Raw genomic sequence first — 8,831 nt, 5'->3', positions numbered from 1 at the left:
TCCAACGCCTGTCCCCATGCCCTGCTGAGTGTGTAACCCTGGTCTCTGTTGAAATTGTTGTTGTTTAAGCGAATCTCAGCTGCTTCCTTTATAACGGAGTCCCAATATGTAGAAGCATGAGCCAACACTTTTGTATTTTCGAACTGTATCTTATGTCTGTTTTCTAGGCAATGCTCCGCTATGGCCGACTTGTCAAGCTCCCTTTGTTTTATATGGCGCTTGTGCTCAGTACAACACTCCGCAACTGTGCGAATTGTCTGCCCAATGTACATGCTGCCACATTAACAGAGTACATCATACACACCGGACACTCGAAGAGCAACGTCATCCTTAACAGGGCGCAACATATCTCGTATCTTGGGGGCGGGCCAGAACACTGGTCTTAGCCCATGTTTCTGCAACAGACATCCTAACTAACTGCTAGTTTCTCCACAGTATGGCAGGAATACAGTCCGTTTGGCCTCTGTTTCTGATTCACCAGCTGTTTTTTGTCGGCGGCATTTGAAAGCATTTGCGATGTCTCTTTTGCTGTATCCGTTTTCCCCAAAAACACGTTTTAAGTTCTGCAATTCAGACTGTAGGTGGTCGTCGTCAGAGATAATCTTGGCTCTATGAACCAACATGTTCAGGACATCTTTCTTGTGTACAGGGTGGTGGAAACTATTGGTGTTCAAGTACCGATCAGTGTGTGTTGGTTTCCGGTACACTGAGAGACCAAGCTGGCCTCCTGCCTTCCGCTCAACCAAAACATCCAAGAATGATAGCTTGCCGTGCTTCTCCATCTCAACAGTAAATTTAATGTTGGGATGGACACCATTCATATGATCGACGAACTGCTGTAGTGTATCTTCACCATGAGGCCATATCAGGAAGGTGTCATCAATGTATTGTAGATGGCTGTAATGTCGCAGTTTGCAGAGCCTGCTCCGCAAAGTGCTCCATGAAGAAATTTGCGACTGCTGGAGACAGTGGTGATTCCATGGCTGTGCCGTCAGTCATCTCATAATATTCATCACAGTACAAAAAGTAGGTTGTCGTTAGGATGTGACGGAACAGCTTAATGATTCCAGATGGAAAATGTTGGGCCAAGAGATCCAGCATATCTTGTATTGGCACCCTCGTAAAAAGTGACACCTAATCCAGGCTAACCATTAGGTCGTTTGGGCCTATCTTCATTCTCTTGAGTGTCTCAACAAATTTCTGTGAGTTGCCAACATGGTGTTCACAATATCCCAATTTTGGTGCTAATAATCCTGCCAGATGTTTAGCAAGTCTGTAGGTGGGCGAACTGATTGCACTAACAATGTGCCTCAGGGGAACACTTTCCTTGTGTATCTTTGGTAATCCTTAAAGCCTGGGAGGTCTGGCGGCACGAGGCATTAATTTCTTCATCACTTCATCTGGTAAGCCAGAATCCTTCAATAACTTCCCTGTCTTTCTGACAATGGCCTGTGTGGGATCACGACTAAGCTTGCAGTACGTGTGGTCTTCTAATAAATGCAGTATCTTCAGGTGGTAGTCTGCAGAGTTCAGAACCACGGTGGCATTCCCTTTGTCGGCTGGCAAGACAACCAAGTCTTCATTCTCACGTAATAACCGTAAGTAATGTCGTTCCTCCTGGCTAACATTAGATTTTGGTGGCTTAGCTTTCCTCAGAATATGGCTGGTAGTTAGCCTGACGTCCTCAGCTGCATCGTGCGAAAGATTCCTAATGCACTGCTCTATTCCACTAATTATATCCAATATTGGAAGACGACGTGGAGCTGGAGAAAAGTTGAGGCCTTTACTCAGTGCTGATATAGAGACATCATCCAGTTCTTGGTTGGAAAGATTAACAACCGTTCTATGGGCCTTATCAGGTTTCACAACAGTTCTTCCGTGATCCAATCGGTTGAACTTGGCACATTGCTTCGACGTTGCCTTGGATAAACTTGCATGTTTTTGCGCTGCCGTAGCTACATTCACCAACTCCCAATCGAATGGTGACAATGTTGATGACAAGGGCAGATGACACTCAAGAAGGCTCCTGGCGTTATGATCAAGCTCGTACCGTGTCTGTCGTATCCGCTGTCTCACTATGGTGAGACTGGTCCTCTTAAAAATTCTGTCCACTGCAGCAGTTTGAATGTGGTGCTTGACTATTGCAAAGCGAGAAATTACCTCCTTGTCCCGGCAGCGTTGTAAAAATGCCAAAGAACTCAGCAGATGTGATCTCTTTTTCTGCAGTTTTTCTAACAGTCTCACACTGCGCATTATGTCCTCACCGTAGAGGAAAGCTATGTGTCCTCGGAGTTTTATTCGTGTATGCCATCGCGAAAGACTCTGAGGACATGGACCTTTAGCCGTTTGAATCCCCTTCCTATGGCGATAGGATCATAACGCTGAACTAACACATTTCCCATTCTGATAATACAGCTTCACTAAAAGCGCCTTTTCAGGTAACGTTAACATGCTGCGACTGCTGGCGCATCTGATTCTCTCTCTCATTACAGCTCCTTTGATTGTCATGCACAATCACGGATATTTTTTTTGTCTAATAAAACCCCATGCCATTCCAAGCATGTGTGTCAATTTTTACCTCTCTATCTACATTATTCCATGGTTTATTAAGTTATAAAATTTATACTGACTTTTTAATCATGCAGTACCGCCATAGCCGGTCCCCAGCCCGGTTGAGAAAGGAGGAGGGGGAGGAGTAACACCTCGTTAAAAAAACCTTGGTTCACCTGGCCCAGGTGATAGTACCTCGTGAGGGCCCCTTGCCAGGGATACAGTGAGTAGTGAGTGAACCCCAGAGGGGCGGCTACAGACAGTGTCTTGACTCATGGTGAGCGGCTGACTTTAGGCTGGGCATCCTACAGCCTTTGTAGAAAGTAATGGGAAACTACCACATTACATTCCCAAGCAGTACATGGTATGTCTCTCCATGTGAAAGATTCCGGAGTTAAAACTTCCCCTCATTCGGATCTCCGGGAGGGGAACACATTGCGAGTAGACATATTTGAAAGGAAGAAAGGCACAGTGAAGGGAGGAAAGATATGGATTGGAACATGGAATGTGAGGACACTTCTGCAAGCAGGAAAGCTAGAGAATGCAAAACAGGAGATGAAAAGGAACAGATTAGATGCCCTCAGTTTGTGTGAAATGAGATGGGGAGAGAATGGGGAGATAGAAAGTGGAGATTATAAACTCTTTTACTCAGGGGAAATAAAGAGTGGTGAAAATGGAGTAGGAATAATGATAGGGCAAAAGTTGAAAAATAAGGTAATGAAGGTACAATATATTGATGGAAGACTGATGATGATACGCCTGAAGGGTAGTTCAAAAGATTTGCTATTAATACAGGTATATATGCCAACCAGCCAGCACAGAGATGAGAAAGTGGAAGAATATTATGAGAAAATACAAGAAATCATCGAGAAAGAAAATAGAAAGGCCTGAATTATCATCATGGGGGAAGGTGGGTGAAGGAAGAGATGAAGATACAGTGGGAAAATTTGGATTGGGAATAAGAAATGAGAGAGGTGAATGACTAATTAGTTTCTGTAAAGAAAATTCATTAGCAGTGGGTAACACATTATTTGAACACCACAAAAGGAGACGTTACACATGGATATCAAATTTGAATAGGGAAAGATATCAGCTGGACTACATCCTGATACAAAAAAGGTTTAGGAACTGTTTGAAGAATGCTAAAGCTTATCCAGGAGCGGATATAAATTCAGACCACAACCTAGTGATGGGAGAAATACAAGTAAAGTTGGAAAAAAGTCTGGAGAGGTAACGCAAAGGAAAGACTAAACATTGAAAGACTCAAAAGAGGTAGGAAAGGCATCAGATTTGGAGAACAGATTTATGGAAAAATGGCAAAAAGGTAGTGTTGATGAAAGTGTTAATGACAAGTGGATAAAAATGAGGGAAGGACTCATGGACTCTGCCAAAGAAGTACTAGGAATTAGAGTATCCCAAAGCACCAGGAAAGAATGGATAACAGAAAACATGTTGAAAAAGATGGAAGAGCGCAGAAAGTGGGAAAAGTGTAGAAACTGGAGAAGGCAAAAAGAGGTACAGGAAACTGAATAATGAATTAAGAAGAGAAACTGGAGAAGCAAGAGAAAAATGGATGAAACAGAAATGCAACAAAATAGAGAAAATGGAGAGAGAGGGAAAGTATGAAATGATGTATAGACTGGCTAGTGAGATAGTTTTTGAACGTAAAAGAAAGAGGAATAACATGGAAATAGAAAGAGTGGATGGTACTCTAGCAGAAGAACCACAGGAGGTTTTGAACAGATGGCAAGAATATATTCAATGTCTGTAAAGGGGGATGAAATGCAAAGCGAAATTAAGGTTGAAGAGGAGCAATATGTGCCGGAAGATGGAAAGGGATTTACCATCTTGGAAGCATAAGTAGAAAAGGCGCTGAAGGAGATGAAGAATAGGAAGGCATGTGGAATAGATGATTTGCCAGCAGAAGTGTTGAAGAGTCTAGGAAACAAGGCAAGAAAAGAAATAGTCTACCTCTGTAACAAGATATATGACAAAGGGGAATGGCCTGAGGACTTCACTGCAACAGTTATGGTACCAGTAGAGAAAAAGAGAAATACTAAAAAATGTGAAGAGCACCGGACCATCAGTCTAATTTCTCATGCAGCTAAAGTCTTGCTGAGAGTGTTGAACAGAAGGTTATATGGCAAGCTAGATAGAGGGATTGCAGAGGAGCAGTTCGGATTTAGAAGAGGAAAAGGAACAAGAGATGCAATTGGCCTGCTAAGAACTATAGGGGAAAGATATATGGAAAAGGGTAGAGAAATCTTTGCTGTCTTTATAGATTTAGAAAAGGCTTTTGACAGAGTTCAGTGGAACAAGCTGATGGATATCTTGAAGAGGAAAGGAGTAGATTGGAAAGAGAGACGACTGATATAGAATCTATATTTACACCAGAAAGTAAGGATAAGGATTGGAAATGAAATGTCAGAAGGAAGCAGCATTGGACGAGGTGTTAGACAGGGTTGTTGCCTCTCCCCACTGTTGCTTAACGTATACCTTGAAGTGATCATTGCGAAAAGTTTAGATGGGAAAAGAGGAATATGTATTGGTGGAAAGAGAATAGAATGTATAAGATTTGCTGATGACATGGTATTAGTGGCAGAAAGTGAGCGGACAGTGAATAACATGCTCAAAGATCTGAATGAAGCTTGTGTGGAATATGGGATGCAAAAAAGCACAGCAAAAACAAAGAGTATGGTCATCAGTACAAGTTGCAGACTGTCCAGTATTAAAATAGGACAATCTACCATTAGCCAAGTAAGTCAATTTAAATATCTCGGAAGCACAATAACTGAAGACTTGAGATGTCACCAGGAGGTGAAAACTCGAATTGCCATAGCAAAGGAGGCATTCAACAGAAAGAGGAGACTCTTATGTGGCAAAATAGATAAAGGACTAAGGAAAAGGCTTGGCAAATGTTTTGTCTGGAGTGTGGCACTAGATGGGGCAGAAACATGGACACTGAGACGAGAGGATGAAAAAAGGTTACAAGCATTTGAGATGTGGATGTGGAGGAGAATGGAGAGAATAAGCTGGATGGAAAGAGTGAGTAATGAAAGAGTATTGGAAAGGGTTGGTGAGAGAAGATGTCTGCAGAAGGTTGTAAGAGAAAGGAAAAAGAACTGGTTGGGACATTCATTGAGAAGGGAGTGCTTGCTAGTAGATGCTTTGGAAGGATTGGTTTGTGGGAGAAGACTGAGAGGAAGAAGGAGATACAGGGTGATAGATGATATAAAGGGAAGAGGAAATTATGCAGACCTGAAGAGGATGGCAGAAGACTGGACAGCCTGGAGAATTACCATGTGAAAACCTGCCTTTAGGCAGAACACTGATGATGATGATGATGATGATGGTACATTATGTCTTCAACTTTAATAATTTCAATGGGAGAAGTTTTTCACGATTATCTCTGTTTTGCTTTATCATGCAGTTAGCGGCTCTTGCATCTGGGCTACTCAAATAATGGTCATAATTTGTGCCAATTGTTTAAAAGTGATTGCATCGTACAAGCTTTTTATGAATAAATCAAATCATTTTTCTCTGTATTTTGCTGCACATTAAAATATAGACATTATTCTAACACATATATGACTCCAGTAATATTTTTATTTTGATAAAGGCACAGAGGTTGTTTCTGATAATGAGATATGCATATAAAGTCCATTTCAAGTCATACAATATTTATTGCAGCCATTAAAAATACATATAATGAGAGAAAGATACACGAAATGCATTCTTATGATTTCAGGTAGACATTCCTGTTTCATAAAACCCTCCATCTGTCTTCTTAGCATTCTTTGGGGAAATCACAACATTCATTTCCCATTTTATTCCCCATTTTTAAAATGTCTGTAGCATATTTCACAATATCTATATTTGCATCATGTTCTGGGTGTTCCTCAAAGTCCTGCAGAATTTGTTCAAGTAAGTCATATATGTTGATTGACTCAGGATAGTTCTTCAGCATTTGTCCTGGGTAGAAGTCCTGTGGAAAAAACAATTATTTGAAACAAAATTTTAAACTCCTGCGGTCGTTCACAATCCATTTAAGTGCCAATATACTGTTGAACAGCATGATAGACAAACGAGAATACTGAAGACAGACAATCAATTAAGGGTCTATCCATGATTCAACAGAGGCTGTAATGAGAAAAGAAGTAGTTGTTCAGAACAAACAACTTAAATTCACATTTGAAAACACTCACACTGTTTGTTAGACATTTTATTTCTATCGTTAGACTGGTGTTTTTAAGGTGTGTATTTTATTCCTAGCTGTGCCAAAGTAAAATTCACTTGCAGGTGTAGCAGGATCATTTTTCTTTTTTGTATTGTCACAATTAAATAAATGCGCTGTAAGTCTCAGTTTCCACATATAAATCAGCAATATTTCTCTCTGTTCTTTTGTAATGATACAAAAAAAAAAAAAAAAAAAAAAAAACCCCTTGGAATGCATCTTTCATAAAATGTGAAGGACATCACAAATGGTCACAGGCTTGCTTGAGCCATGGTAAAGTGCCACAGAGAAGCTGAAGAAACTGAACAGCAGACACTTGAAGACAGATATAAACTATCCTGTGAAAATCTATTAACAAAATTTCAAGATTCGAACTTTCTGACGACAGGAAGATACGAGGGTCACTCCAAAAGAAATGGACACTATTTTTTTTTTTTAATCTCTCTTTTATTCTACATGTTTGAAAGTTTTACAGTGTGTTGATACATATATTTTCATTTTTCCACATAATTTCCATCCCTCTCAACTGCCTTACGCCATCTTGGAACCAGTGCCTGTATACCCACATGGTAAAATTCTGGACCAACCTGTTGGAGCCACTGTTTGGCAGCGTGCACATGGGAGTCATCATCTTCAAACCTTTTTCCACGAAGAGAGCCTTTCAGTTTCCCAAAGAGATGATAGTCACATGGAGCCAGGTCAGGACTGTAAGGCAGGTGTTTCAGTGTTGTCCATCCGAGTTTTGTGATCGCTTCCATGGTTTTTTGACTGACATGTAGCCGTGCATTGTTGTGCAACAGCAAAACATCCTGCTTTTGCTGATGTGGTTGAACACGATTCAGTTGAACTTGAAGTTTCATCAGTGTTGTCACATATGCATCAGAATTTATGGTGGTTCCACTTAGCATGATGTCCACAAGCAAGAGTCCTTCCGAATCAAAAAACACCGTAGCCATAACTTTTCCAGCAGAACGTGTGGTTTTGAATTTTTTTTTCTTGGGTGAATTTGCATGATGCCACTCCATTGATTGCCTCTTTGTCTCTGGTGAAAAACGATGCAGCCATGTTTCATCACCTGTCACAATTCTTCCAAGAAATTCATCTCCACCATTCTCGTACTGTTCCAAAAGTTCACTGCATACCGTTTTTCTTGTTTCTTTGTGAGCCACTGTCAACATCCTGGGAACCCACCTGGCACAAACCTTTTTTAACGCCAACACTTTCAGTATTCTGCAAACACTTCCTTACCCTATCCCAAAGTAGTGTGACAATTCGTTCACTGTGATGCGACTGTCAGCAGTCACCAATTTGTTAACTCTCTGCACATTGTCTGGAGTGTGTGCAGTACGAGGCCTGCCACTGCGAGGACAATCCTAAATATTGCCGTGACCACTTTCATCACATAACCTGCTTGCCCACTGACTAACTGTACTGCAATCGGCAGCAGCATCTCCATACACCTTTTTCAACCTCTTGCAGACGTTTCCCACTGTCTCGTTTTCACACCACACGGAATTCTATGACAGCATGTTGCTTCTGACGAACGTCAAGTGTAGCAGCCATCTTGAAGACATGCTGTGACGGCGCCACTTGTGGGAATAGGTTGAACTAAGTGTGGAAACAAGTGGGAAGGATGTATCTACACACTGCAGAACTTTCACACATGCAGAATGAAAACTGTATTTTTACAAAAATAGTGTTCATTTCTTTTGGAGTGACCCTCGTATTACAATACAATATAGTGCTCACATCAGTATTGTAAGGATAAAATTAGAATAATTACAGCACACACAGAGGCATTCAAACAATCATTCTTCTTGTCTTCCATACATGGAACAGGAAGAATCCCTAAATGATGAACTGGGATGTACCATCTGCCACGCACAACAGGCAGTTTGCAGAGTATAGATGTAGATGTAGAGCAGCCAATCTGAATGGAAAAAATTGTTTTGGAGCTCATTGTGAATGAGAAATTGCCTGCATTTTAACTTCATGTGCCCGTGTAATTTATTCGCAGTGACAGCAGCTCAAGAAGAAAAATAAGTTA

This window comes from Schistocerca nitens, chromosome 6, assembly GCF_023898315.1.
Source record: "Schistocerca nitens isolate TAMUIC-IGC-003100 chromosome 6, iqSchNite1.1, whole genome shotgun sequence".
NCBI lineage: Eukaryota > Metazoa > Arthropoda > Insecta > Orthoptera > Acrididae > Schistocerca > Schistocerca nitens.
Note: the sequence above shows the minus strand (reverse complement) of the source record.